We start from the raw sequence: 24,995 nt of genomic DNA on the forward strand, positions 1-24,995 counted from the left end.
ATGGAATGTCTTTCCTTATAACACAGGCTTTAAAAATTCATAAAGAAAAATTATTTTGAAATAATAAATTTGAAATAGTAAATATTAACCTGGTTTGCAAAGAACTCTATCCTAACAACTAAATTTAGTCTCGATTTTTTTCAATCACTGATGAAATGACACTGAAGTTGTCTCCAAGGATACATTATTTGTATTTTAAGTAACATAAAAGCATAACAACCAACCACTGATTTTTATTTCAGCTTCCCATTCACCAAAAAAAGTGCTACTGGGGTAATACTCCATATAAATAAAGGCCTCTAATTGTGTGAAATTCCATTTCACAAAGTTTCACAAAGTAAAAGTCACAACATTCCACATGTTGTATTATCCTACCTATAAATGTGATAAAGGCATTTCAATGAAAAACTCCATGTATCTTAAACCTCCACATGGTTCATACCATAGGAAAATAAACGAATATAAGTAGGGAAAGGAGGGAATAATAGGATTTGTTACCAAAGGCACAACATTGAGAGAGTTTCAATTAACATTTACATTTTTTAATACCTGCTTAGATTTTTAAGATTCTAATTTGACTTTTTTATTCTTTGATTTTATGTTCTATGCCAGAGCGTATTTAAATTAGTAGTATCCCACGATAATTAGAAATCCAAGTTCAACTAAAACTCATCTGAGGTATATCATAAACTAAAAAAAATTACTAAAATAATGAATAATTATTGTTAATCTCCCCAAAGTATGTAATTCCACTGATATTATCCTATTAATACTCTTTCATAGACTCTTACTAGCTTTCAATTGGATAAAGTTAGAAGGGAAACTTACGTTTAAAACAAATTCTACCAAAGGCAATATGCAAAAGTCACAAAGTGGCATTCACATTCAGTAGGCAAACAACTTATCCCGAATAAACTGCCAAGACTTAAAAATCTGAACATTTCACATAAAAAGATTTAGATTTTTAACTTCTCTCAAAAACAAAAAACAAAACAAAACAAAAAACCCGACTACATCTAGGGACACTGAGCCTATTTCTGGAAAAGCTCTGCAGTAGCCTGGGTTCCTATTAGCCACTTCCCACTGCTTACCAAACAAGAGACTATCAAGACTAGGGTTTGTAATTCCTAAATAGAGTGCAGAGGCAGTCAGATCTTGATTCAAATCCCAGCTCCTTAACCTCTAAACTGCTGATTAACCTAAGACAGTGGTTTAATCTCTTTAAACTTCAATTTCTTCGTCATAAGAATATAATAATGATTAATTATGTAGAGAATAAAAATGAAAGAATGTATATAATAGGAAATTCAAATGCCATTTTGATTGAAATTCTAAACCTAATTAATTAAGATTTATCATAAACACTTCCCTCTTTGTACAGACTTCAAAGGAAAAATGAGATCACTATGGCCTTATCACTCCATAAGGGTCCTCTGTAAAATAAGAATAAGAACAGTAAGTAAAAGCCTTACTGAAATGAGCTAATATATATAAAATGCTTACAGTAGTACGTGGTAACTGTAAGCTCTAAAAAAAGAATCAGTTATAACTAATAGTAGTAGTTGTTCCCAGACACCAGGAATACATGAACTTAATAAATGTTTATGAGGAGAAATAAGTTAGTAAAAGTGTGACTGAATGAATACAAGACACTTATCGAGATTATTTCTTTATATATAGTCTTAAGAGTCCTCTCAAATACCCCATATTTTTACATTAAAGCTAAAAATCTCAATGAAAACAAAGTTATTCTGTATTAAACAAAAATTGTTGTGCTCTGGGACCAAAATAATAAACAATAATTAAACTCTGATGGAAACAAAAGAACTGACCAGAATTTCAAGCATGCATATTAGGTAACATTCACAATTTATTTCCACGGAGTTTTAGAGAGCTCTATCTCATCACTGCTACCACCAGACCAGTCTTAGCTAAGCTTTCTTTCAAGTTGTTTTTATGCCTCCAAGGATCTCAGCAGCTGAGTTCAGGACCAACGCAGAGGGACCTCACTACCTTTTAGAGCTACTGATTTCAAAGCCTCGGCCATTAGTAACAAAGAATGATGAAGAAAGGTCTGGTCAAACAGCAGCAGTGGTTTTCTATTAAATGGTGTGGTATCAAAAAGATGATTTGATCTTCAGCATACTAATCATCTCAGTAGAAGTAGTTTTTAATTAGTCTGGGAATAACAAAGAAGCTCAATCCTTCAAGTATTTAATTTAACAAAAGATAGAGAGTCTCCCCTGGCTAAAGTGGTATGTACATTCCAGAGTCCCTGCCACGTCACAGGAATCCTTTCAGCAATCAAAACGATGAAAAAAGGCAACAAAATTGACTTAAAAAGAGCAATTTCCTTTCCGACCTAAATAAACTTTACACAAACTTGCCTCTGATAATCGACTAAACAAGCTGCACCACCAGCATCAAGGGAGGGTGTGCGGATATCTAGCAGGTGCTGCAGTTTATCACAAAACCGTCTAAAATAATTGGAAGTGACAACCAGCACTACCACAAATGATTTATTAGTCTTTCACTCAGCTTTTCAGCTTCCTCGGGGCCAGAATAAATAATTTACCAACTCTGTATCTTCCCATCATTAATTCTTCCCTATGCATCCAAACTACATTTAACTCTGCTAGATTCAACGGAATAAAACACACAATAGGAATATTCTTCCAAATATAGAATTATCTGACCATATGCAAAGGCAAATTTGTCGATTGAGATGTACAATCCAGATGTAGGAGAATTTAAGAGCTCAAAGTCAGCGACTGCAGTTGAGTTTGAGAAAATAAAATCAAGTGAAGAGGAAATGTAAGTAGAGCCCACTGAAGAGCTCTCTCATAGATTAGGAAAGGTTCCAGTAACTCTGGGCACAGTAACCTAAGTACCCTGCAGAGAGACTGGAAACCTCAAGTGTCACCATCTCCCAACAGGCAATTCATGGACTAATTGACGGTCGCCCCTAAAACTCCCCCATAAGTTATGTAAAAAATAAAGTCTTCCCTCAAAAAAAAAAAAGGTAGAAACTTTAAAACAACAACACGTAAGAATCATTTTCATGCAAAACAGACTTAATACAGGGCAAAACTGAGGTATCTTCTTTAAAATTTTGTTACTATTTTAAACGGGTTTATGAGACAATTACATTCTCCTAGGAATTTAAAAAAGAAAACACACGTAAAAACCGAAGAAATAAATACTCCAAAAATATTCTGACACTGACATTAAAAGGTATGTCTATTAATTATGTAGAAAAAACACAGACAGAAAAAAAAATCACATCCTAAATCCATTTTTGATGTAAGCTAGTCTTGTCTCATTAAATCAGCATCTATGATTAAAACAGAGATCATTTTTGGTACATAATGTATTGCATTGTTAGAGCAGCATCTGTTTATTACACAGCATAAACATTTTTCAGCTTTTTGAAACTAATGATATGTAAGAAATGATACAGATCTAATAATATATTCCATCTTTTTTATTTCAAGATGAAATACTTTCAGTGAAAGGGTTAATAATAGTAATATTCTAATATTTGGCATGGTATGAGGCAGCTTCAAGCTGCTGGGCACAAAGTCAAAGAATTTCATAAACTGACAGCTTTCTCTTCAACGGTTAGAGTGCATCATAATCCAAATCTTAAGTGTTTAATATATGTTTAAGTATACTTTTAAATGTATGACTTCTACCAAAATATAAAATGCATTAAAATAAGCCTGACTTGTGAAAATTATAATATAAATTTGAACCCAAAGAATGTAATTTAGATTATAAAATTTTCAAATAATCTTTAAAAAAATTCCAAAATGTTCACAAATAAGAATGTATCATTTTCAATATTTCACAGTTAGTAAATGAAACAGTTACATAACTAACTGGGCTCAAAATCACATTGTTCATATTAAGCAAAATCATGTCTTATTTATGCACAGACCCCAGTGCACCTGTTGCTATGGAAAAATAACCCCCCAAATAGCAGAGGTCCCAGCCTCCCACAGGTTAAAATCAAACAAAAATGTAAAAACTGGAAAATATAACAAAAGGCATCTTTTTCAAACAAATACCAAAAAAGATACAGATTTTATGTTCTTATATACAGAGTGGGGAAAGGACAGAAGAATGGTTTTTGCTTTTTGTTTTTGTTTTTTTTTTTAAAGAACAGCATAACAAGATTTTATGCAGGCTTCTTCGCAATTGGCTTTTAACAGCAGAGGAACTTCAGCAAGAAAAGAGGGACAGCACGAAACTGCCTGAGAATGCTGCTGAGTACCAGAACCTGGATACAGTGCTGTAAGAGTTGATGGCAGTCCGTCCCATGTACCGAACACCCTGAGCACTGCAGAGCCACACAAGTATCTGTGGAAAAGTCTGTGCAAAGTGTCCTGACCCTTAAATGTCCATCAAAAAGCAAACAGATAAAGCAACTGTGGTACTGATGTTGTCCTATTGCGGAATATTAGGTAGATAACAGTTAAAAATAGTAACTAAATGTAAAATTAGAAGCAACAGCTCAGAAACATTGTTGGGTAAAAAGGATTTAAAAAAAAAAAACTACATAAATTCTAATAGAATATTTCAGTTTGTAAGAACTCTCATGTTGAACACATAAATGTACTACTAGTCTAAAAACATGGACGGAAAGGATATAAACCAATTTCAAGATGTAGTAATCTTTGTAAAAGGAAGGATTTTAAAAGGCTTCTACAATATATATACAGCAAATGTTAACATACTAATTCTGCATGTTAAATACAAGGTTGCCTGTTCTACTTATCCTCTAGACATCTGTAAACATTTGGAATATTTCTTAAATATTTTAAACCTAAACCATGATGTAAATAACTTTTTTCTGAAAAAAAAATTAGGAAGATTTTACAATACCCTTCCCTGAAAAACGAGGGTCTATCTTCTTTAAAAAATATTAATAATAATCAGTTTGGCTACTCTCCATATTCTAAAATTTTTAAATTTCAATTGAAGAAACTAAAAATTCTACCCTCTTTTCTTTTTTTTAGCTTTTTAAAATATTTTATTTATTTTTGAGAGACAGAGACAGAGAGTGAGCAGGGGAGGGGCAGAAAGAGAGGGAGTCACAGAATCCGAAGCAGCTCCAGGATCTGAGCTGTCAGCACAGAGCCTGACGCTGGGCTCGAACCCACAAGCTGGGAGATCATGACCTGAGCCGAAAGCGGACGCTTAACCTACTGAGCCACGCATGCGCCCCACTACCCTCTTTTCACAAATGATTTGACTTAGTAACATTTTCATATCAAGTTCTCAAGAGACTCCATGCTTTCATCTCAAAATTGAACTGAGGGATTCCACCATGTAGACTTCCTAAGTGAAGTTAAAAACAATCTTAGCAGGGACTTTTAACTAACTGCTTCTATCATTCATTGTTAGAACAAACAGGTTTGACTGAGAACCTCACTCCCATTCCTTGGCTCTAACTTCCTTGGGGAAACCCATCACTTCATTAGTGAATATGTTCTTTCTCACTTTCTTTGTTTGTGTGAAGTATTAACTTCTACTTGTTTAAAAAAAAAAACAGAAAGAAAGAAAAAGAAAATTCCTAGTAAGACTTATCTAATGAAACCTTACTCTAAAAAACTCAGTACCTCGGGCCCCTGGGTGGCTCAGTCAGTTAAGTGTCCGACTCTTGATTTCGGCTCAGGTCATGACGTCCCATTTCATGGGTTTGATGCCCACATTGGGCAGGTTAGCGCTGACAGTGCAGAGCCTGCTTGGGTTCTCTCTCTCCTCTCTCTCTGCCCCTCCCCTGCTCGTGCTCACTCGCTGTCTCTCTCAAAATAAATAAATACACTTAAAATAAAATAAAGAAGTACCACGATGACAAGCTTTTTATCTTGTCTTAAAATTTTCTGCAGTCAAATTTCTTTTAAGTTCAGCCTCATTTCTTTACAGGCCTTTGGAAATTTGACAGGTCATCTATATCTAAATAGAAACAAGATGCCACTCATTTACAATCACATTTGTACACTAAAACAAAAGTGTAATATACTTTTTTGTCACCATGAAAAAAATATCAGAGATAGTGTTAATTTTCACAAAAACTGATAAATATTCTCTTAAAGGAGAAAACATCTTATTTAAAGAATTACTGGCTTGTTATCTTACACAAGAAATCATATTCAACTTAAATTGATGTTTTCTATCTGAAGTATGTCATGCAATATTGTAATTTATCTCATAAATCTACCAGAGTGTGATCAAATCCTATCAACTCTGATTGGCATAAATTTGAAACAATGAAGTAGTCACATCTGTTAGGCAGTTCTAGCTTGCTAGACAACATTGTAAAAGTTTATACAATAAGATAATTACATTTTTTTTCCATAAACCTTCCTGCACTTGATTTGAGTTTTTCATAATATTTTTGTGTGTGTACTGGGTTCTGTTGTCATCTACCATATGAAATGGGATACAAAATAAAAGACAAGGAGAGGAGATGGAGATGGATGGTAGAGACAGTGCACATGTGAAACTGGCCCAGGTAAAAAAATATTTTCATCAAATTGCAAATGAATTACAAGATAGAAAAAAAACAGTGAATTTGGGTGAAAAAATATATCTAGCTTTATCCTGAAATGACTGTTGAAAAATATGAATGCTGAGTTTAAATAAAAATACATGGACAAAAAACAAAGAAGTCAAACCATGCTTTATGAAGCACATTAACACACAGCAAAAAAAAAAAAAAAAAAAAAAAAAAAATCACCTTTTCTGGTATAATCCTAATTTCTGAAATGTGAATGATTTTATACAAACATTATAATAGTACATGAATATTATAATAGTATAAAACATATCACATACATAATAACAGTACATATATGAATTAATAGGTGAAAAATGTAATATCCCAAGAGTAATTCTATGTAATTCTAAGAACATTTCTAATTAGTAAACAAACTCAAGGAGAACAATGACTAAGCCCTGAAGATACTGGGTCTATGGGCTAAAATGAGAGAGAAATATTAAAAATAAAATTCAGAACACATTAAGTAACTTCATCAAGTTATTAATCCTTACTGCTTTTATATATACCATGTAAGATATAACTTAAGAATATGTCAACATTCAGGGGCGCCTGGGTGGCTCACTCAGTTAAGCATCTGACTTCAGCTCAGGTCATGATCTCATGGTTCCTGAGTTTGAGCCCCACATAGGGCTCTGTGCTGACAGCTCAGAGCCTGGAGCCTGCTTCAGATTCTGGGTCTCCCTCTCTCTCTGCCCACCCCCCCTATTCACTGTCTGTCTTTCTCTCAAAAATAAACATTTTTTTTTAATTTAAAAAAAAAAGAGTATGTCAACATTCTACTAAAGATAGCTAAATTTACTATAAATCCCATCTGTGCATTCTTTGGTAATTAACCATATACAATTTTGAGACATTTCTGATCCTACTGAACTTTGTACCTGCCACTTCTTATGTGTATTCATCTTAATAAAGTGCACCTTCTCAAAGCGAATACCTCTTGAACCTGCCTTCACACCAAGCAAGGACATCTATGTACTCAATACATATTTCCTGATTGATTTATTTTAACTTATATGGAAACAGGAGTCATGAGTCAAATAGTTTAAAACTTTATTTCCTACCATTAAAGTTAAATTGATAAAACAAAACAAAATTATGAACAAAGGAAAATTTCCCACAAAGAGACAACAGGTCATTCTGATGGTGAAACTTAAATTCAAGAGAGTGACAAAGATCCTTTAACAAAATCTTGTGCTAATGCAGATGTTTTCCTTTTGTCTGTGGATACAGAAAGTTTTCACAAAACTAGTAAATATATTTTGTTTTCTTAGAATTTTCAATTTTATTATGTGGAATTATTAGAATTCTATGTTAACCAAAAAGACAAGAGTTGTTCTCCATTCTTGCCTCTTTCCTATGATTTCATTGTACTGTCCTTAATATATAACTCTTCGCTAGTTGCTTTTTTTAATATCTTATAGCTTAATTCCTAATTAAATTCATTAAGAAAGATGCTCTCTTACACTGAAATTCTCATGACTACTTGGTACGTTAGCTTCAATATAAAGACATTACTTTGAGGACAAAAACAGTATTAATATTTTACTAAAAGTAAATATCTACCAAGTTTTATTATCTATTCAAACATTAATTAAATAGGACTAAAAGAAGAAATAACTATAATTCTTCTGACAAAACTGTACTGTTTCTACCTATTATCTATCTCATTTCTTTTCTTTTTATTTTGAGAGAGAGAGAGAGACAGCATGCACATGCATGCAAATGGGGGAGGGGCAGAGAGAGAGGATGAGAGAATCCCAAGCAGGCTCCCTGCTATTAGCTCTGAGCCCAACATGGGGCTCAATCTCACAAAAGGGTGAGACCATGACCTGAGCTGAAACCAAGTGTCAGAAGCTTAACTGACTGAGTCACTCAGGCACTCCATTTAAAAAAAAAAAAAAATTTTTTTTTTTGAGAGAGAAAGAGAGAGAGACAGAACGAATAGGGGAGAGGAGCAGAGGGAGAGAGAGAATCTAAAGCAGGCTCCACACTTAGCACAGAGCCTGACGCAGGGCTCGATCCCAAGATCCTGGGATTATGACCTGAGCCCAAATCAAGAGTTAGATGCTCAACTGACTGAGCCACTCAGGTACCCCTATCTCATTTCTATATTTTATTTATGCTTTCATTCATTTAGGAAATACTATTTTTGTACAGAAATATTGGTAAAGATAGTACAACTCTTATTTTTATTACAAAGATAACCAATAAGATAATAATTGATACAGTAAGTGCTCTACAAAGGTTTGTAGGAAGTGAGCTGACATCACTGAGAAATCAGAGAAAGCTTTTTAGAGCTGCATCTTGCAGGATAAGTTAACCAGGAAAAGAGGTAAGCAGTGAACAGCACATAGAAAGATTGAGTCAACAAAGATTAACACATAGGCTTATTTCCTTTCCCTCATAAAACCCCAAAAAGATCTCAAATTATTGCAAAATAGAGAAGTAACATATTAAAGGAAGTAACTCATAAGAGAACTTTTCATAAAAGATAGCAAGGAGAAGCAAACTATTTTATCCACAGTATAATAACATCCAGTCTCACACATGCCACCTCTACTACCCTGGTGGCAAATCTGCAAATAAAAGAACTAGAAAAAAACTAACAAGCAGTAAGAATAAATTAATTGAAGATAACTTCCCCAAACTGGAAAACACTTGCTTCCGGAATGAAAAGGTCCTCTGAAGTCCCAGTATAAACAATGAATAAAACCCATTCCAAGACACATCATCATAAAAACTCAGAGATAAAGATCTTAAAAGCTTTCAGAATAATAAAAACAGGTCATGCACAGAAGAAAACAATGTAGAGGGAGGGGAAAAAAGACAATGAACTTCTTGGTAGCAACACTGAATGCTGTAAAACAAAGCCTTCAAAATTCTAAAATAAACTATCTACAACCTAAAATTCTATACCCAACCAAACTATTAATCAAGTCTGAGAATAAAATGAAGTCATTTTAACCTTTCCTAAGATCTATGTCCATATAATAAGGAAGTTAAGCCAGAAAAAAGGCAATGAGTTGCAATCTGCAGAGAGAGACCAGAGCAAAGCTATCCAACCTCAGAGGATATCAAATCCTTGACCTTCTAGGGGTGCCTGGGTGGCTCAGTCAGTTAAGCATCTTACTCTTGGTTTTGGCTCAGGTCATGATCTCATGTTTGTGGGATTGAGCCTTGTGTCAGTCTCCGAGCTAGGCGTGGAGCTTGTTTGTGATTCTCTCTGCCCCTCCCTGGCTCATGCACGCACACATATGCACACGCTCTCTCCCTTAAAATAAACAAACTTAAAAAAAAATTCTTGACCTTCTGGATCACCTCAATACTTCACAACATGAATGAAAATGGAAGCTCAATAGTACCCATAGCAAACTATACTAGAGGAAGCAATTAGAAGCAAGTATTCTTTGCCTGGGCAAAGATGCCTGTAAGATTGGAGGGAAACCCCATGGCAATGGCCATTAGTCTTCAGACTGAGTATCTACATTAAACCAGTATCAAATGACTGCCAAACTGCTACACATTCATCTCTACTGTTATGCTCACATGCATTGTAAAACAGTATCACTTTGAAGATAAACAAAATCATGTATCTATACCGAAATGCATACAAAGACATTTTCACTCCTGACAGGGTTTTAACTAGAATATTTTATAATTATGTTTCATTTAAAAAACCAATAACAAAATGTAACAGTATAGCTTTCATGAAGCAAGAGAATGATTTAGAGACATAAGCAACAGTTCAATATGGTTGTCAAATCAGTATATCACTCATTAATTTCAGAATCCCCCCCCCCCCAAAACTGATTAATTAGCATTAGTAATTTTTCAAATTTTATGTGAAAAACTGTGCCCACTCTGTTTGGGTATCTTATAGACAAAATAAAATCTCATCTTTCAATCTATTACACATACTTCATATGCAACTAATTTTCATTTATAAAATATCAAAGAAATCAGAATAAGTCCCTATATTCCTAACTAGAAGAGTGTTTAGGCTGAAATTTTAATTTCTACATGAATTGTTGGGATTTGTTTATTTATGCATTTATTTGAGAGAGGGAGAGAGAGCACATGAGTAACTGAGGGACTTGAGTTCGCCTGATGTGGGGCCCAAGCTCATAAACCATGAGGTCATGACCTGAGCCAAAGTCGGATGCTTAACCAACTGAGCCACCCAAGCTCCCCTGTTTTTTAATGGGGGGGGAGGAGAGTGGGCAGAAGAAGAGAGAGAGACAGACAGACAGACAGACACACAGACCGTCCAAAGCGGGCTCCATGCTGAGCATGGAGCCCAATGCGGGGCCGGCCCCAAGACCCTGTGATCATGACCTGAGCCAAAATCAAGTTGGACTTTCAATCAACTGAGCCACCCAGGCACTCCAAATTGTTGGTTTTGATAGAAGCTCCAATTTATGCTGGAAGAATCCTTTAAGCACACGAGTTGGAAGAGCTACAAGGAATAAGCACACATTTCTACAACAGTGGTTCTCAATCCCACCAGATCCCATACCTCTTTCATTCCCTGTACTATCCTGAAATGAAGTACAGAGATAATAAAATATAACTACACACAGAATTTTTTAATCAATACTAATTCCATAATCATAATATTAATGAAAAATAAAAGTAATTTATATCAAAATACATATTTTATTAAATAAATGCTTAGGCATAGCTACTTAAGAAGAGAGAATAAAAGTCACATATTTGCATCTATATATAATAAATAAGTTTGGATCGAAGAGATGAAAGAACAAGTCATTCTCTACAAAAACTATAGGAAAAAATGAAAAAAGAGTAAGTAGCATAGGAGAACTCCAGAATGAAAATCAGTGTTGAGATAAGTGATTGCAGACAAAATTAATCTAATGTGAAGCTTAAATGAAATAACTAAAATGCCAAAACAAATCATACACTGTTGAAATGGAAAAAATTATGAAACGTGGTTGTTAGTGCAACTGACCTGGATTTTACTTTTAAGTGCAGTGTCAAACAATTACCTATGCTAAGATGTGGTACAGTGCAGTTACAATATATCCCAGGAATGCTACCGCATTGTCAAGACATATATACATTAAGTCTCTAGTACTTAAAAATATGATAGATGGGGCGTTTGGGTGGCTCAGTAGGTTAAGTATCCAACTCTTGATTTTGGCTCAGGTCATGATCTCACGGTTTGTGATATCGAGCCCTACTCAAGGCTCTGTGCTGACAGCATGGAGCCTGCTTGGGATTCTCTCTCTCCCTCTCTCTGCCCCTCCCCTGCTAGAGCACCCTCTCTCTCTCTCTCTCTCTCTCTCTCTCTCTCTCTCTCTCTCTCACTCTCTCTCTCTCTCTCACTCTCTCTCACTCTCTCTCTCTCTCCAAATAAATAAACTTAAAAAAAAAAAGATAGTTAAAAAAAATACAATAGATAGAGGCTGTATCTTCCTAAAAGAGAAAATAGTAAATAGAGCAAGTAAGGAAATGTAACATAAAAAGTTACAGAGAAGTTATATAATAAACTACTAGAGATGATATCAGAGTACTACCGAAGACTAGGCAACATAAAAATAAACAATTTTTAAATATAATGTTAACTCATTATAATTATTCTGAAAAATGAAATTTTAATATTTAGGATGGCAATCATGAAATATCTTTATATAATTCATATTAACTAATAAAATTCAATGAGATCCATTAATTTAAAATTTAGTTTGTTGTTACAAAAACCTTACATATCTTCTTACATATTTGCAATCAGTATTCTTGAGCCTCCAGTAAACTGCATTACTGAACTGAAAACTTTACAACTAAATTTCTAGTTAGAAATGCTATATATATATATTTTTTTAAATGCTATATATAAATCAGGATGTGGAAAGAATGTGTGAAGTAAATTACATAGAATTTTAAGAGGATTTCTTTATTCTACTTAAGCCTCCCCACACAAACTTCCCCCAAAGTATCAGATCTTTCATGTAACTAATCTTATAAAAAGTTGTATCATTACACACAAAGCATTATTGCTTTATCTTTAAAGATAATTTAAACAAGTACCCACTCAAAAGTTATGTGGTACTCAGGACAATCTTCTGTAGTCTGAGACGGTCCCATGCACTATAGGATACATAGCATCCCTGATCCACATCCATTAAATGCCAGAAACACTCCCACAATCATTGTGACAAACAAAAACATCTCTACTAATTTCCAAAATTTCTCTTCTGAAGGAGCACCACTCTTCCTTCTAAATCATTATTCTGGAAGAATCATAGAAAAGAGCATACTGCAGTAGGAAAAACAACTTTAAAAAAAATGTTCCAAAAACAAAAAGAAACACTTTTATCAATTATACTAAAAACTGTAACCTGCCAATTTTATCCTCTTCCAAATATCCTTTCTGTGACCTATATTTTTTGATGTTGTGTAAACAGAATGACTAAACAGATTTGATAACCAACCTCGATCATATGTATATCCTCTTTATATAATTTTTAATAGAAAGTTTTTCTATAATCTTTTTAATATTCCAACTTTTACTTAACCAAATTAAAGTCACAAATATGATATAATCAATAAACTGTACACGTATAGGCATGCCATCCTTCTATAACTACATTTGTGTGGATTTTACTTTCTGTTTTTGTTGTTGCTATGTTGTTTGGGGTTCACAGTTTCACTGAGCAACATCAACACCAAAACACTGCATTCATAATATTCAGTATTAAAGACTCATATCAGTATTATTTGGTGCCCCAAGAAATCCTTACTAAGAGTCCCTTTTTTTATTTTGCAAACTTTAAATTTAATAAGGTTCCATTTAATTAGTCCAGGATTCAAATATACATTCATGCCAAATTTAGCAACCGCATGGGAGGTTAGGGAGAAAGGTATTTGAAACATTTCCACGGGAACAACCTTGGGTTGCTCTCTTAAAATATCAGTGCAGGGACCCACACTACTTTCACATGCTATCCACAAAACGGACGAGGTGTGAAAGAAATTTTGTGTTCAACGTGACCTTTGGCTGTACTTTCACTTGTCACAATTATAAAGGAGCTTCTCTCAGAGCCAACACAGAAGTTATATTATTACTCTTAGAACTACAGTAGTATTTTACAAAGTACTTTATACTGTGGCAAACTCAAGGCAGAATATAAGGAAGCTCCTCCTTTGTTACGAGGCATAATAGGCTTTTCTGAATGAAAAGGATTCTAATATTATACATATGAATGAGTAAGAATTATTGCACAAGAATTTTTTTTTAACTACATATTCAAACACAAATATGCCAGTGTGGTTACCTGGTTCAACTTAACAAATCATCTATAAATGCAAATAAACTGGAACTTTTAATAATCTAGTTATGACTTTAATAATGCAATATGCCATTTTAGATAAATATCTGTCAATAGGGAATTAAAAAGAAAACTACAAAAAACCACCCTTTTCTAGAGATTCCTATTTTCCTATACAACATTTCACTAAGGTAAAAAACAGTGGTTTTCAAAGATATTTTGGCCAAACTGCCAACATATCAATATATATGACATGTAACATGGTGGGGCTTTTTTGGGGGGGGGGTGGGGGGGAGGCGGCCGGGAACCATTGGATCATCAAACATAAAATTATAAATTCTGAAGGTGTAACAAATAGAATTCATTTTCAGTACAACGTTAAATATGCCACCAATTAAAAGATTTATAAGGCAAAATGATCACAGAGTATCCTGTAATGTATGACATCAAGAGAACCTTTAGAACTCTCTACTATACCATGAGCAATTTTGCTATCCTCATCTTTCTGTTCCCAACAGCAACACCTCTTTACTTTCACCTTGAAAATAGGCTCCATAAGCTGTGAAACATCATCAGTCACACTTTATAAAAGTCATAGCCACAAACTGCTGTGTATAGCTAACAAAAACATAAATACTAGCAAAAGAAGTTTTACCATAAAATCAAACATTTTTAAAGATAGTGTATGTGAATTAAGATTCCTGTTAAATATATGTTATATAAGGCTATTAGGAATTACTCAATAGGCATGTGAGATATTACTACCACACTAGTAACGGCGTGTCCTAAATTGGAAGATAAATTATATGGTCATCCTAGCTATTACAGTATTTCATATTAACTAACTCATAGGTTTGGGGCATTTTATGATGTCATATTAATTATTTATTTGAAAACCCTAACTTAAAACTTTGAGTGATTCACACAGTACCCTGCTGTTCATACAAATGCAGCTACTTGGGGCACTCATACCAACATCACCCAAACTCTACTGCTATCTAACTCTAGCTCATCCGCTTTCTGATGTTCTTTGTGTGCTTCAGACCCAAGGTGAGAAAGACTGCCCTTCGTTTTCAGGTAGCAAATAGAGTTAGAAAGATCCTGTTCTCTTAGCCTCACACCAAATTGACAACATTTTTCCTTTCTCCTGGAGGCTCTGTAGAATCTTTTAAATAATTACATTTAAGTGTTTAAAATCACAATTGGTTATTTTCTCATTCTTTTTATGTACGTGTTAAAATGCTTAACTGTATATAAAACACTATATTTAGAGTTAATTTAATAGTACGTTTGTGGTCATTCTTATAAAAGCTTACACATCAGACTCTTAATCATTCTTTCAACAATATATATGTATCTAACCCTGACAATACCATTTTTTTAATAAAGATATCCAATTTGACCTAAGAGAGCCCTGGAAATGGCCTTGGGCTTAAAGTCAAAAAGATCTGAGTGTTGGACATCTACAAGGTAAACCATACAATCTCCCTGAGGCACAAATTCTTCTTTACATAATTCTGGTCCACTATACAGGATTACAAGAAGAATCAAATCAGAAAATTCAAGAAGCTCAAGTTCTTCCTCCTGTTTAAAAAAGATGTCCAAGTGTTCTCAGAGCCTGGAGACTGCTTTGGATTTGTTGTCTCCCTCTCCCTCTGCCCCTCCCCTGCTCACACGTGCTCGCACGTGCACACTCTCTCTCTCAAAAATAAGTAAACATTAAAAAAAATTTTTTTTAAATAAAAAAGATGTCCAAGTGTAACACAAAATGAATATACTTAGCAAGTTAAACCTATCAGAGATAAATAACTACATTCTCAAAAACAAGTCAAAAAAAAAAAAAACACACGCCACAAAAAAACCTGCTTAATACCAACTATACAAGCAAACTGTAATGGGCTAAGAAAGACCCTGAAGAGTCAGACTCAGTGAGTCCTAATCCCAGCACCAACACTTATTGCCAGGTAGGTGGCAATGAGCAAGTTACTTGACACCTCCAAGTCTCTGTTTCCTCATTCATAAAATGAAGACAATAACTGTACTTATCTCACTGTGAAAAACGAAAAATCCATGTAAAAGATATAAGCACCTTACCTGCACATAAGTGCTCAATAAATGCTAGCTGTTATTATGACAATCTCCATTAATGTCTCCTTCTAAAAACAAATCCTAAAAAATTATTTTGATGTCAGGAGAAAACTTCCCATGTGTGTGCATGTGTGTGCACACACATGTTTATTTTCCAATGAAGACCACTTGGTAACACAGCTAACACTCCACAAATAAGTATTAACAGTGTGGCTGGGAATATTGTCATGACAACTCACATAGTAGATCTTATTCAACATTGGAGAAGGTGGCTTTCTTCTTCAAAAGAAGTCACAGTGGCATACTGAAGTGCATTTTGAAATAAAATTCCGTATCTGACAGTGTTTGTGGTTGTTCATCTCCAAAACAGAAGTCACGGATATGTATAATACGCACATTTTTAAAAATTTTTTTTAAATGTTTATTTATTTCTGAGACAGAGAGAGACAGAGCATGAGTGGGGGAGGGGCAGAGAGAGACGGAGACACAGAATCCGAAGCAGGCTCCAGGCTCCGAGCTGTCAGCACAGAGCCCGACACGGGGCTCAAACTCACAAACCTTGAGATTGTGACCTGAGCCGAAGTCGGTCGCTCAACCGACTGAGCCACCCAGGCGCCTCACATTTTTAAATCCTTGTATAAAAATCAAATGAAACCACTTCCTTTAAGTATATGAAGATACTAAGGCAATATTCCAATTAAACATTCATATACTCAATATTTCAAAATAAGAAATTCTAACTTGAATTGTACAATGCTGCCTCTCTCTGAAATGTTAACATTGTAAAGTACACAGTAGTTCACTACAAGCAAACACAGAAGACCTAGTTCTGCACACAACACTGTTTTACCCAAACAACTACTTAACCTATTCATTAAACCTATTCAATAAGAGAGCCCTAATAACTGCACTACCTTATGAAATAGAATCAGACAAAAGAAGAAATACTTTATCTGGTTAAAAATAGAAACTTTACAAAAGAGAATTATTAGCTCAAGTCAGAGAAATTATAGCTTGCATTTATAAAGGCCCTTGTCCATTTTAGTTCATTAAAATAAAGTGGTATAAAACTTTCCATTAAGAGATATGATATGAAATAAATATGTCATTATGACTGATATAAAAATCTATACCAACATCATGCGGTTTGCTAAATATACATATAATGATAACTTAAAAAAACAAAGGCTTCATCAGTCAAATTTATATCTCAGGGATCCAAATCTAAGTTGGACTTCATTTCTCTGAACTTTCCTAAAAATATCCCAGTAGTAAAATAGATTTGCCACTAAAATAAAATAAGACTCTATTCATGATTCTAAAGCAAGTAAGAAATGCAGACCTGTCCTTTAGAGATACAAAGGATAATGTGGACTGAGGTTTACATGTTCAATCTCAGTTTACATACTATAGGCTATATCATTAATTTGTAAGTGACTCTACAATGAGTATGTACACAACACATAAACATTCTATCATCAGTAACCCTAAACAGGTAAATTTAGAGCTAAACAAAGCATAACTGGAATTTCATCTCTACCATAAATTACTTAAAAAAAAAAAAAAAAAGAAAGAAAAACCCATGGCCATTGCAATGAATACACTTTTGCCTTAGAGCTAATACTTTAATTTTAAAGAACCGCAAAGAAAAAAATCAAAACTAGTCAGTAACAATGCAGCCTCTAAAAGCAATAAACTCAAAATTAAGTTATAAATAATTTAAAGCATGTCATGAAGATGTATTAATAATTCATCAGATAAATAATTTACTAAATAATCAAATAAATAAATAATGAAATACATAAATAAATCAGCAAATAAATAATTCTGCAAAATAACCTAAACAATAAGTCACCCAAACAAATCACAAGCCTACAAAACTACAATGATTTTCTGGATTCTGATAGTTTTAAATAAGCAGATGTACATAAACTAGATCAATCCTTGTTAGAATTAGAAATATTTTTCAATGGTATTGGTAAAATCCTCATCTGAATACATAAAAACACATTTTCAATTTTTAAAAGACTGCATTGGATTAGTTCTTATAAATTATTAATAAGATTATAATATATCCGCTCTATATTTTACATATAATATCTTTGCCTAACATATTTTCCCCTGGAACAACTGGATACTTAAAATATTCTTAACTTACATTTGTTTTTCAAAGCAATACTTACAGTATAATGGCGCTGTCTTTCTGATAATTTTCCTGTCTTCTCAAAGTCTTTGCAAATTTTCTGCAGAGGTAGAACAATAAGAATAAGCTTAATTATTACAGATAAGATTTCATCACTAATGAACAAGGTTTTATAATTCTACAAAGTAGCAATGAGAAGTGGACATTTGTTGTAAACTGTGCAAAGTTTTTAGAAGTCTTTAGTGGACCAAGTACATGCTGACAGAGGCTAGCTTCCTCTATTGGAGCTGACACACCAGCTGTCACAATTGGCAGGATTTCAGATATGAGGACAAAAACTTTGAAGGACAATGTGATTGGCTATCCTCAATTTGAGAAGCTCAAAGTCGTTGAAAGAATACAGGAGATCACTTAACTACTACATATGAATATAGTGACAATCTAATTAGAGCACCACAAAGAGTCAAAACACAACTGACCTCATAAATGAGTTTTCACTGAACATTTAAAGTTTTCGTCTACCCACGGTAATAATACTCTTGAAGTCCATAAATAGAAGATCCCAAACTATGATAGCCTTGCCCACAGAAATAAGAACTCTGAAATGGGTTTTCTATACATTCCAAAGAATAAACTCAAACAAGATAGCATAACATTTAAAATTAACCAAAGTTTTTTATATAATGTATCTCAATCAACTATCGAAACAACCTTTCAGTTAGGTAATATTTTACCTATTCACAGTTAAGGAAACTGAAGCTCAGTAAAACTATTATACTGCCTATGCCCCCAAGTGGAAGGGAACATTCTAACTCTCTCTACACAACTGCTTGAACTAAAGGCCCCTTAAATCTGACCCCCACCTAAAAAAATACAGCAAATCCTAAAATATCACAAATTGGTTAGAGCAGTGGTTCTCAACTGGAGAACAATGTGCCTCCCAAGGAACATTGGCAATGTTTGGATACATTTTTGGTGGTCACGACTGGTATTATTGGCATCTAATGGGTAGAGATCAGGGATGCTGCTAATAAACACAATGCGCAGAAGAGACACCCCCCGCCCCCCAAGAATTATCTGGCCTGAAATGTTAATAGTGCTGATGAGTAACCTTAGGTTAGAGTAAAATGATTTTTAGCAGTGTATGGTTTTCCTCTTATAGTACGTATTCGGTTCAGAGATGTAAAGTTGTTATGTGTATAACATTGTATATAGTGGAATACCTTGGGAAAAAAATTTATATCCTTCAAAGAATAAATAGATATATGGGAACTCTGTAGTTTCTGCTCAGTTTTTCTATAAAACTGAAACTGCTCAAAAAAAAAGTTTATTGGGGCACCTGGGTGGCTCAGTTGGTTGAGCGTCCAACCCTTGATTTTGGCTCAGGTCATGATCCTAGGGGATCAAGCCCCACCTCAGGCTCCACACCTAGCATGCAGCCTGCTTAACATATTCTCTCTCTCTCTCTCTCTCTCTGTCTCTCTCTCTCAGGGGCACCTGGGTGGCTCAGTCAGTTGAGTGTCTGACTGTATTTCAGCTCAGGTCATGATCTCACAGTTTGTGAGTTCGAGCCCTGCATCTGGCTCTGTGTGGACAGCATGGAGCCTGCTTGGGATTCTCTCTCTCCCTCTCTTTCTCTCTGCCCCTCCTCTGCTCACGTTCTCTGTCTCAAAAGAAATAAATAAACACACAAACTGTCACTCTCTCCCTATGCCCCTCTCCCCTACTCGTGCTCTTAAAAAAAAAAAAAAAGTTTTTTAACTTTTTAAGTGTGTGTCATTTATTTCACTAAATTTATGAATACTTTATTAGAATCAATACTAAAAAAAGTCTACAGTAATAAAATTTTTTTAAATTTTTCATTTATCAAAATTTTTCCAATAATGTTAATATGAGAACATTAAAAGTCACATTTATGAGCTGACTTTGTCAAAGTGACTAGCCAATATATTTAATAATATTAAAAATCATAGGACGTGAAGGAATTATTCTGATACAATATAGTATATATAATCTGCAACTGTTTGTGGTTGATTTTTTCAGCTACTTTTGTTTTGGGTTTGTTTGGGGTTTTCTGTTTGTTTTTGTGTAAACGCTACCTCTAGTGTTTTCTGAAACCGTATGTGCAATAATTATTAAAAGCACTTGAGAACAAAATCCAATAATACTGTCATCAAAAAAATCCAGAAATTATGTATCATTTTAAGTATTCTCCTTTCAACATCAATTAATCTCTCTCCAGTCTCCAAGTAGACTTTTGTTCACAGCATAGATCTAGAATCTACCATGATACAATGCATGTTTCCTTATATTTGACCTACTGTCTACATAGAGTATTAAACAATGGTATCCCTTATCAGGTAGGATTAGGTCATACTCTTCCCAAGCCAAAAAAAAAAAAAAATGTATTTAAGTAATAATAATATAATGACTTTTTTAAACAAGAGGAAAAATAGGAAGAGAATTTTCCCCCATATAAATGTCCAGAAATAGACATCAAAAGCTGATGTGACAGCTCCAAATATTGGGGATCAAGTTCCTTCCATCTTTTTGCTCTACCACATGTTGTTTCTATTCCAAGTTGCCTCATACTCCAAGAGGACTATGGGCACTCTAGCTAATACTAATAGATCCACATTGCAGGCAGCAGAAAGAAGGAAAGGGAAAAAATGCCCACCCTGCTCCCTTCTAACTCTCATGCTTTATTTCAGCCTACAGCTTATAAACCATAGCTTTGTCTTTTGGCCACGCCTAACCATTTGGGAGGATAGGAAATGTAGTCTCCAACATTGGTAACAATGCCCAGCTATAATACTGGTATTCTTCTTACTAAGGAAGACAGGTAAAATGAATTTTGCAGGAGAAATTGTAAGACACAGACTACAGTGGAGGTTATGACTCTTCAAAGAAAATGAGAGATGCACTCTAAATTTCTCATTAGCATGGTTCACTGCACATTATAGGTGCACGTATATACGTGTGTATGTGTAAAAGAAAACCTAAATGTTTAACATTACATAAATGTCGACAATGAGATACCACCTCACACCAGTCAGAATGGCTAAAATTAACAACTCAGACAATGACAGATGTTGGTGAGGATGTAGATAAAGAGGAACCCTTTTGCACTGCTGATGGGAATGCAAACTGGTGCAGCCACTCTGGAAAACAGTATGGAGGTTTCACAAAAAATTAATAATAGAACTACCCTCCGACTCAGCAATTGCACTACTAGGTATTTATCCAAAGGATACAGGTGTGCTGTTTCGAAGGGGCACATGCACCCCAATGTTTACAGCAGTGTGCTATCCATCAACAGATGAATGGATAAAGAAGATGTGGTGTATATATATAATATATATAAATTTTATATAAATATATAAAATTATATATAAAAAATAATAAAATATTTTATATATATAATATATATTGTATATATAAATATATATATTACTACTCAGCAATAAAAAAGAATGAAATCTTACCATATGCAACAACATGGATGGAACTAGAGTGTATTATGCTAAGCAAAATTACAGAAAGACAAATATCATATGACTCAATCATATGTGGAATTTAAGATAAAAAACAGATGAGCATAAGGGAAGGGAAGCAAAAATAATATAAAAACAGGGAGGGGGACAAAACATAGACTCTTACATATAGAAAACAAACTGAGGGTTGCTGGAGGGGTTGTGGGTAGGGGCATGGGCTAAATGGGCAAGGGGCATTAAGAAGGATCCTTGTTGGAACGAGCACACTGGGTGTTATATGTAGGGCATGAATCACTGGATTCTACTCCTGAAATCATTATTGCACTATATGCTAAGTAACCTGGATGTAAATTTTAAAAAAACAAATCAATAAATAAAATAAAATAAAAATGCTAAGTAAATGTTGAAATTAACTTAGGGATAATCTCAGTACAGAATGCTATGTGGTCACTAAATATGATACTTTAGAATTTTACTGATATGGAAAAGTGTTCATAATATTAAATGAAGAACATGCTATAAAACATTTCATATAAAATAATCTCTATTTTCAGGGCACCTGGGTGGCTCAGTCAGTTGAGGGTCCGACTTCGGCTCAGGTCATGATCTCACAGCTCATGAGTTTGAGCGCCACATCAGGCTCTGTGCTGACAGCTCAGAGCCTGGAGTCTGCTTCGGATTCTGTGTCCCTTTCTCGCTCTGCCCCTCCCTTGCTCATACTGTCTTACTCTCTCTCTCTCTCAAGAATAAATAAAAAACAGTAAAAAATATTTTTAAAAAATAATCATCTCATTCTATATAAACATAGATACATACTAACACATACACATATGTATGCACAGTATATATTTATACTCATACATAGTACATCATGTATCTATATCTAGAGAGAGGCTGAGACCATGTAAAATTCATGAGAATGGAATTAACCTAAATGGTAACAGTGGTTTAAGCTTTGGGAAACATAACTAATTTTCATTTTTCTACAATGAACACATACTATACTTATAATTATTTTTCATGAAGATTTTGGCCTAGCTGAGGAAAAGCACCTTATAAAAGTATTTAGATTCAAAATTCAATTTATACTTTTACTTACAATATGCTGATAATAAAAAAAAAAGTGGGGGGAAATCTATAACTGAGCTGTATCTTTCCCATCTGGGGCAAAACTTGTAGGTTTCTCTTTGGTTGGGAGTAAGAAGCTAACCTATCTGGGCCCCATTTGTTTTCAACTTACAAACATTCACATATCACATTTGTCAGCTTTATTCAAGTCACTCCTAGCCAGATGCTACATCCATCATTCTTAACAATTTACTCCGACATATTGATTACTTTGTTCATATCACTCTGTAGAACTAATAATTCATACTTCAAACTTCTACAAATCCTACCATCTTCTATATTTCTGAATTTTTTCTATTCTACTGTACATTTTTCTGGGTACTTATATATTGCATACATCTAAAAGAAATTATATCTTTCTTGTATCTTTACAACTATCTTGCATCGCCTTGAATCTTCCAGAGCTATTACTAGGTATACATACATACCATTGTTACATTGGAATTAACTCTATTTGTAAGTCTCATAATTTGGGATGCCTGGAAGTTCTGCACACTTTCTAGAGTGATTCAATTTCCTAAGCCCCCACTACTACCATATACAACTAGAAAAAACGGAAAAAGGCAAGCAATTGATATATTTAAAACTACTAACATGTATATTGGATTGACCAAAACAGCAAACAAATATATTGTCCCCACGCTCTAGAACTTGGGGGAAATAAGACAAACACACACACGCACACACACAGAACAGGGAGGAAGAGAAAGAAATTCAGAGACAAATGTATAATCCAGACAAAATGTACTACCAAAAATCCAAACGGTAAAAGTCACAGGCACAGATAATCAGACAAGGCTCCTCAAATGAGACCAAATTAATATAGGGCTAAAACAGTGGGTCTCAAACATAGGAGACGTCATCCCCTACAAAGCACATGTGGCAATGTCTGGAAACTCTTTCATTTATCACAAATGGAAGGTATTATTTGCATCTAATGGGCAGAGGCCAGGGATGCTGCTAACATCCTACAATGCACAGGATAGCCCCCACAGAAATGAATTATTCAGCCCAAAATGTCAACACTGCTAGAAGAAGCAGTTGGAGTCAAAATAAGAGATAGCATTTAAGCAGGATGGAATGACATGAGTAAAAGAATGATAGCTACAATATACGATGTCTTTAATAAACCAGAATATGACTAGTGAAAGAATGGGGGGGGGGGGCAGGGACAAGATTAGAAAACATAACTAGGCATAGACTGTGATGGGCCCACACAATAAGTCTGACAGACCAAGGAGATAAAGAAAAATGCCTATTATAATAACAAAAACATAAGACAGCTGAGGCGCAAAATAGCAACATACTTGATAAGAGACAAAATTGTAGATAGATGTAGACACTGATTTCCAGCAGTATGGCAGACTAGATTATCTTGATACTGTTATATATCACTTTTTAAAGTTAGTAGAAAAATCTATTTTAATGAATTGCTTAGCTAGCAAGAAAGTACAGTATTCACCTAAGCTATAAACAAAATAAACGTAGAATAAGCAAACCCAGAAAATAGCTTTTATCTTGATAGTAGGTGTCGCACTGCAGAAACTGGGCTTACATCCTGATGGCTCCACAGGCTCAGGAGACAGACTCTAAAAGTCTATCAAAAGGAAACCCTACATAAAGCTGTTACTCTGAAGGGCTATACCCTCATGTTAATAGCACCACAAAGATCTCCCTCCGGTTACCCTTTACAGTCATACCCACCCTTGGCCCCCACCATCCCTAACCCCTGGCAACCTCTAATCTCTCTGATCATCTCTAATTCTGTTATTGCAAGAATGTTTTATCAATTCTCTTGACACCGTAACCACAAAGTATAACCTTCACAAAGGTTCTCAGGATACACTCATGCTACTTGTAAAACCCAATAAACCTCATATGACAATGTTATTTAAAGTACTCTTAAATTGTTAGTACCCCGAGGCATCTGGGGGAAGCAGCATAGGCAAATTATTGGTGAAAGAAAGTAACTTCAATCCAGGCCTCAAAGAATCCACCAACTTTCAAAAACAACTCTACTCAAATTTTTAAAAAAGTCACAAAACATACAAGGAAACTAGACACAATGAATGAATCAACACAAACAAAAGACAGCAGGATTAGACTGCAGATTCTTCAATTATTGAAAAGATTATACAATAAGGATGTTCCAAGCAATAGAAAAGCTTAAAATACATGTATGAGTTAAATAAATCCTCAAGAAATAAAAAACACAGGTTTTAATTTAGGGTAAAGTTAAATAGTAGACTCAATACAAATAAAGAATCACAAAGACTTTTTAAACC

General features: G+C 34.3%; 1 protein-coding gene across 9 annotated transcripts in view; it reads right to left on the reverse strand.

Moving 5' to 3' along the window:
• The window catches only part of TBC1D5 (TBC1 domain family member 5), a 530,924-nt gene that overhangs the window by 468,175 nt on the left and 37,754 nt on the right, over positions 1-24,995 (reverse strand). For all 9 annotated transcript variants that reach the window (XM_053221498.1, XM_027061904.2, XM_053221496.1 and 6 more), the window contains exon 2: positions 18,129-18,188. The gene's annotated coding sequence lies outside the window, so the exon portion shown is untranslated. The remainder of the gene's footprint in view (positions 1-18,128; positions 18,189-24,995) is intronic.

Source organism: Acinonyx jubatus, chromosome C2, assembly GCF_027475565.1.
Source record: "Acinonyx jubatus isolate Ajub_Pintada_27869175 chromosome C2, VMU_Ajub_asm_v1.0, whole genome shotgun sequence".
In the NCBI taxonomy this organism is placed as follows: domain Eukaryota; kingdom Metazoa; phylum Chordata; class Mammalia; order Carnivora; family Felidae; genus Acinonyx; species Acinonyx jubatus.